Source organism: Salmo salar, chromosome ssa02, assembly GCF_905237065.1.
Source record: "Salmo salar chromosome ssa02, Ssal_v3.1, whole genome shotgun sequence".
Taxonomy (NCBI): Eukaryota; Metazoa; Chordata; class Actinopteri; order Salmoniformes; family Salmonidae; genus Salmo; species Salmo salar.
In genome coordinates this window covers 22594589-22602088 of record NC_059443.1, presented here as the reverse complement: position 1 = coordinate 22602088, position 7500 = coordinate 22594589, and the positions used below count along the sequence as shown (strand labels likewise).

The 7500-nt window shown below is 46.1% G+C and overlaps 1 protein-coding gene across 12 annotated transcripts in view; it reads right to left on the bottom strand.

The window, feature by feature from the left end:
* Window positions 1–7500, bottom strand: part of LOC106576414 (POU domain, class 2, transcription factor 2) — a 103783-nt gene that overhangs the window by 56242 nt on the left and 40041 nt on the right. The gene's annotated exons all lie outside the window — the stretch shown is intronic.

Genomic DNA, 7500 nt, shown 5'->3' with positions numbered 1-7500 from the left:
CTTCATCATTAAGTGATACACTGACTGAGGTTGGAGAAGAGCAGATCACTTATTATTGAAAACAAGTTGTTATCAGACAACTTTATACTAGAACACAACTAGATAAAACAATGGGTCAGAAAGCGAGGGTTATTGAGCCCACCTTTAGGTAAGGTCACAAAATGTCAGGTTTGACAAATGACCTTTTAAACATGGTGCAGATGTAGTGGTTCTGTACATTCTGAATAGAGGCCATTTCAACTGTCCTCCCTCCCAATAGCTATTGAAAAGATATTGTAAAAACATTACAAGTCTGGTTGTAACAATAAAGCAATATTGTATTTTCAAGAGGGATTTTACTAGTGATAATTTAATTCCATTCTGGCAAGATAGTTAAAAAAGGTAGGTTGAAGTAGTGGCAAATAATAATACTATAAAAAAGAAAGAAAGAAAGAAAGAAAGAAAGAAAGAAAGAAAGAAAGAAAGAAAGAAAGAAAGAAAGAAAGAAAGAAAGAAAGAAAGAAAGAAAGAAAGAAAGAAAGAAAGAAAGAAAGAAAGAAAGAAAGAAAGAAAGAAAGAAAGAAAGAAAGAAAGAAAGAAAGAAAGAAAGAATGGTAGAATAGAGAGGAAGGAGGAGAGAGAGCTGCAGGGATTACAGGTGTATAGTTATGCTTGTCTGACATCCCAGAACCCCTCCCACAGCCCTTGGGAATGGGCACCTTGGAAACGGTCGCTAAGGGAACAGACTACTGAGAGATGGAGAAAGAGAGAGAGAGAGAGAGAGAGAGACCTGCAGAGAGTTGGATAAATTAATAAGAAGTGGAGGGCAAAGAAAAAAGGAGAGGTGAAAAATTCAAGAGGGTAAAGGAAAGTTGGCATATGAATAGAGGGCAGGGTGAAATACATGAAGAAAGAAGAAAGAGAGAATAGAGAAAGCGGGAGAGGAGAGGAGAGGGAAAATAAAGCATACCTGTTTACCTCTATGAACCCAAATACGGGTCTCTCCTGTGTGCTGGCCCTCCCTCCCCTGTACTGGTCACTGTCTCCCCAGATCCCCCTGGCCTGTGGCCCCCTTGTGGCGCCTGAAAGTGCTGCAAGATTCCTTGAGGAACGGTAGTTAAACATCACTCACTGGCTCTCAAACTCCGCTCTGGTTTATTGATGCACTGGAGCGAGGCCAAACACACACACACACACACACACACACACACACACACACACACACACACACACACACACACACACACACACACACACACAGAGTTGGTTACATCCAGTAGTCGTGTGCCTTCCTGACCTGAGTAAACTTCAGTTCCCCCTGCCAGTTCAGACGCAGACAGTCTTTTCACCCATATCTATACCCACACTTCTGAAGTCTCCAACTCTCTAAAACTCAAACTCCCTCCACCTTCAAAACAAACAACACTCTATCAAAACTCCATCATGTACTGTACCTATCAAATAGCCTGACTACTGTATATGTATGCAATATATATTTGGTATGCCAAATATAATATCTGATCAATATCAAATGTTGAATAACACATATATTGCCTTTTAGGGTGAGCCTGGTAATGTAGATCTATGGTAATGTATATATGTGGTAATGTAGATCTATGGTCATGTAGATCTATGGTAATGTAGAGCTATGGTAATGTATATATATATATGATAATGTTGACTATGGTAATGTAGATCTATGGTAATGTCAGAGCAGCACAGTGAGATAGGCCCTGAACTCTTAGTGCACGGCAGGCAGCCATTCCCATTCAGCTGCTCTCTGTCGCCCGCCTGCTCCCTCCATAATGCATGAACTTACTCAACATTATTTCATCATACACACACTCACATATGCACACACACCCTATCCCCGTGCAGAGCACCTACCCAGCACAACAGAACACACACCCTATCCCCGTGCAGAGCACCTACCCAGCACAACAGAACACACACCCTATCCCCGTGCAGAGCACCTACCCAGCACAACAGAACACACACCCTATCCCCGTGCAGAGCACCTACCCAGCACAACAGAACACACACCCTATCCCCGTGCAGAGCACCTACCCAGCACAACAGAACACACACCCTATCCCCGTGCAGAGCACCTACCCAGCACAACAGAACACACTCTCCCACCCTCCACATTGTGCAACCACCCAACACAAAACTATCATTCAGCAAAACATTTCCAGTTTGCCTGTTTGCCATCAGTGGGAAGAGCTCGTCAGCAAGCATTTCAGGGTAAATTCTACATCCATTATATTCTACATCCGTTATATTCTACATCTGTTATATTCTACATCCGTTATATTCTACATCCGTTATATTCTACATCCGTTATATTCTACATCCGTTATATTCTACCTCCGTTATATTCTACATCCGTTATATTCTACATCCGTTATATTCTACCTCCGTTATATTCTACCTCCGTTATATTCTACATCCGTTATATTCTACATCCGTTATATTCTACATCCGTTATATTCGGCACGTGGCAAATACAATTTGATTCGATTTGATTTGAGAAAGGTGTAGGCAAAACAACAGGGGAGAAGAAGCATTCAAGATGGAGAGAAAAAGTTAAGAAGAAAGTGGAAGACAGAATGAATCTGAAGTCAGTGCAGTATTGTGTGACATGTTTTTGCATGAGTGAGTTAGTGAGAGAACACTGTAAATATGTATTAGAGTGTCTCTTCTCAGTATCCATATTGCTAGTCAATGCCTTCTCTCTATCTCTCACTCTCTACCTATCCCTCTATCTCTCCCTCTCCACACTGGTCTTTAACCTTGGCCCTTGGTGACTCTGCCTATAGTAATAAAGTCAACCCTCCTCCTACCTCTCCCTCTATCCCCCCTTCCTCCTCCTCCTACCTCTCCCTCTATCCCCCCTTCCTCCTCCTCCCTACCTCTCCCTCTATCCCCCCTTCCTCCTCCTCCTACCTCTCCCTCTATCCCCCCTTCCTCCTCCTCCCTACCTCTCCCTCTATCCCCCCTTCCTCCTCCTCCTACCACTCCCTCTATCCCCCCTTCCTCCCCCTCCTACCTCTCCCTCTATCCCCCCTTCCTCCTCCTCCTACCTCTCCCTCTATCACCCCTTCCTCCTCCTCCCTACCTCTCCCTCTATCCCCCCTTCCTCCTCCTCCTACCTCTCCCTCTATCCCCCCTTCCTCCTCCTCCCTACCTCTCCCTCTATCCCCCTTCCTCCTCCTCCCTACCTCTCCCTCTATCCCCCCTTCCTCCTCCTCCTACCTCTCCCTCTATCCCCCTTCCTCCTCCTCCTCCCTACCTCTCCCTCTATCCCCCTTCCTCCTCCTCCTACCTCTCCCTCTATCCCCCTTCCTCCTCCTCCCTACCTCTCCCTCTATCCCCCTTCCTCCTCCTCCCTACCTCTCCCTCTATCCCCCTTCCTCCTCCTCCCTACCTCTCCCTCTATCCCCCCTTCCTCCTCATCCCTACCTCTCCCTCTATCCCCCTTCCTCCTCCTCCCTACCTCTCCCTCGATCCCCCTTCCTCCTCCTCCCTACCTCTCCCTCTATCCCCCTTCCTCCTCCTCTCTACCTCTCCCTCTACCCCGGGCACTGCTGTTGTCCACTGTTCCTCTCATTCATAGTAAACACCATTGATTTTCAGCAGGGGAAAAAAAAGCCATGAATTTTAATGCCCCTATCTGTCCCCTTCTCCGTTCCCTTCCCTTCATCTCCCTTCTTCTTTCCTGAGGGGAGGATAAAGAGATGGGGGATCAGGAATGTGTATGTTTGTGTGCGTGTGTGTGTATCGTATGTGTGAGTTAAGGTGAGGGGGGGGGGGGCATTTCTCATTTCCCAGCTGTGCCTCTCTCACACAACAGCCCCCTCCTCTCCATTCTCCCCATCCCTCCTCCTCCCCTCCTCCTCCCCTCACACTTGGTCCCACTGGGGAGTGGGATGGGGAGAATGGAGAGGCAGAGGTGATCTCATATATACACATGGCAGATAGCCCTGTCCCCCTAGCATCCACACCACCACTACACCAAGGCCTCACCGGACAGATATGTAACACACACACTGATCTAGACACAACAGGCTAACATTACATTGACCATAAACAGTGATACTGACCGTGCTACGGACTGGGATTTTGTATTTGATATACTAATTGTATCAACATTGATGGTAGACGACTGATAATAACAATGTGTGGGATAATGGGAGGTGTGGAGGTTTCTCTCTCCATCAATCGTTCACTCTCTATCTGACTCTCCCACCTGCTCTCTCTACCTCTTCTCTCTCTCTCTCTCTCTTACCTCTTCTCTCTCTCTCTCTCTCTCTCTCTCTCTCTCTCTCTCTCTCTCCTACTCTGTGTATTGATTTTGCTATAAGCGGTGTCCTGGTTGCGACAGGGCAGTACAGACAAAGGCAGACTTCATCAACGCGCGCTGAACACTGCAACATCTCCTCAATAATCACTCCATCGTGGGAGAGAGGGAGGAGAAGACAGGGAGAAATGGAGGAAGAGAGGGGAAGAGGAAGTGTTATGTAGAGAGAATGAAATAAAGAGAAAGAGAGGGGTATTTACAGTGATAAGGTCAGAGTTGAAGGAGTATTTTCTCTGAAGAAGGAATATTATGTGTGTGTGCAGTTTCCTAATCTCCCTGCGTGTACATTCAGCTGCCTAATAGGATCTGACAGGGAGAGAGAGAGAGAGAGAGAGAGAGAGAGAGAGAGAGAGAGAGAGAGAGAGAGAGAGAGAGACGGGAGAGCGAGAGAGAGAGAGAGAGAGAGAGAGAGAGAGAGAGAGAGAGAGAGAGAGAGAGAGAGAGAGAGAGCGAGAGAGAGAGAGAGAGAGAGAGAGAGAGAGAGAGAGAGAGAGAGAGAGAGAGCATGGCCACGCTAGCTCATAAGCTGCTAATGAGTAGCACTAATGCCACCACACAGAGCAGGAATCAAAGTCCTCTCTCTATCACTACAACTCCTAATTACTGTAAACCTCGTTAGGACGAGCTCAGGCTGGGGCTCACTAAGACTACTGAAATACACTGACAGCTTTAATTATCTTGGTTGATGGAAATCAAAGAGTTTGGGTATACTGTGCCGCCACACCCAAGCCTGATATGTACTACAGGTTACTATTGTGGATTTCTATGGTGACACTGTACAGCGTCGTTTCTGAGTGGTGGTAGAACTCTGTACTTGCTGTTAGTGTATAATGACTGTAGTCTCTACTGAATCGTAGTGGTAGTCGCTGGTAAATGAAGTGTAATACTATTGTGTAGTATGTGCTAGTGTGGCAGTCTAAGGGAGTAACAGGTGTAGGCAGCAGGTCTCCATGTAACTCAATCTGTTCCTCTGGTGTCCCCCTCTTTTCCTCTCCTCCTCTCCTCCGTTCCTCCTCTCCTCCGTTCCTCCTCTCCTCCTTTCGTCTGATCAAAGAACCTTCCATTCAATCTCCTCTCCCTCCACTTCTCTCTCCTTCCTCCCCCGGCCTCCACACCTCTCTCCCTCCATCATAATTTGACTGATGATTTCACCTGTCACTCAAGGCAGCATGTGGCCAATTAGGAAGTAGGGGTGAAAGACAGGGGAGGGGCCGGTGGGTTGTGGTGGAAGAGGATTTTTTTGTTTTGTCCATTTTTGTGTTCAAATCTGTTCTGTTTCTTTTATTATTAATTTATTTCTTCCATCTCTCTTTCTCTCTTTTCCCCCCTGGCTACTTACCTCTCTCTCTCTCTCTTTTCCCCCCTGGCTACTTACCTCTCTCTCTCTCTCTCTCTTTCCCCCCTGGCTACTTACCTCTCTCTCCCTGTGTAATCACAGACCCATTTAAACACACTTTTATACACTACCTCTGACTCGCGGTTAAGAGTGCGACCGCGGCCCGGGCTTTTATAGGCCTTAATGTGTCCTGCAGTCACTTTGGCAACCAGGCTGTCGCTCCCCACACTCCGGAGGAGAGAGAAGGAGGGGAGATGAGCGGGAGAGAGACGGAGAGAGAGAGACAACGAGAGGGAGAGACAGCAAGAGAGAGAGAGCGAGAGAGAGAGACGGAGAGAGAGAGACAACGAGAGGGAGAGACAGCAAGAGAGAGAGAGCGAGAGAGAGAGCGAGAGAGAGAGAGAGAGAGAGAGAGAGAGAGAGAGAGAGAGAGAGAGAGAGAGAGAGAGAGAGAGAGAGAGAGAGAGAGAGAGAGAGAGAGAGAGAGAGAGAGAGAGAGAGAGAGAGAGAGAGAGAGAGAGAGAGAGAGAGAGAGAGAGAGAGAGAGAGAGAGAGAGAGAGAGAGAGAGAGAGAGAGAGAGAGAGACAGAGAAGGGTGAAAAAGACAGTACCATGCACGGCGACTCAGCCAGGCTGAAAAGGAAGGAAAGAGGATGAAAGAGGAGGGAGGATCGTGTGACAAAATGGACAGAATACAGGAGAGTCAAAAGGAAGGGGAGAGAGGTCATTTAGTCACAACCACTCCTTAACCCCCCTGCGCCCCCCCCCAATCCACTTCACAAACAGACAAAGGGACCAAGGGGTGCACCCCTTGTACAGAAAAAGGAGGGGTCTCACACATTTTCTCCTTCCTAATCTTGGCAACCAACTGGTGAATTTAAGTGTGGCCAGTCCATAAACCTGTATGAATCTACTATATGATGAATAAGCCCAACTCTCCCCATAACTGAGAGAGATAAACAGGACTATAGAGAGAGGAACATGAGTACAATAGAGAAAGCATAAAGACAGGACTATAGAGAGAGGAACATGAGTACAATAGAGAAAACATAAAGACAGGACTATAGAGAGAGGAACATGAGTACAATAGAGAAAGCATAAAGACAGGACTATAGAGAGAGGAACATGAGTACAATAGAGAAAACATAAAGACAGGACTATAGAGAGAGGAACATGAGTACAATAGAGAAAGCATAAAGACAGGACTATAGAGAGAGGGACATGAGTACAATAGAGAAAGCATAAAGACAGGACTATAGAGAGAGGGACATGAGTACAATAGAGAAAGCATAAAGACAGGACTATAGAGAGAGGAACATGAGTACAATAGAGAAAGCATAAAGACAGGACTATAGAGAGAGGGACATGAGTACAATAGAGAAAGCATAAAGACAGGACTATAGAGAGAGGAACATGAGTACAATAGAGAAAGCATAAAGACAGGACTATAGAGAGAGGAACATGAGTACAATAGAGAAAGCATAAAGACAGGACTATAGAGAGAGGAACATGAGTACAATAGAGAAAGCATAAAGACAGGACTATAGAGAGAGGAACATGAGTACAATAGAGAAAGCATAAAGACAGGACTATAGAGAGAGGAACATGAGTACAATAGAGAAAGCATAAAGACAGGACTATAGAGAGAGGAACATGAGTACAATAGAGAAAGCATAAAGACAGGACTATAGAGAGAGGAACATGAGTACAATAGAGAAAACATAAAGACAGGACTATAGAGAGAGGAACATGAGTACAATAGAGAAAGCATAAAGACAGGACTATAGAGAGAGGAACATGAGTACAATAGAGAAAGCATAAAGAC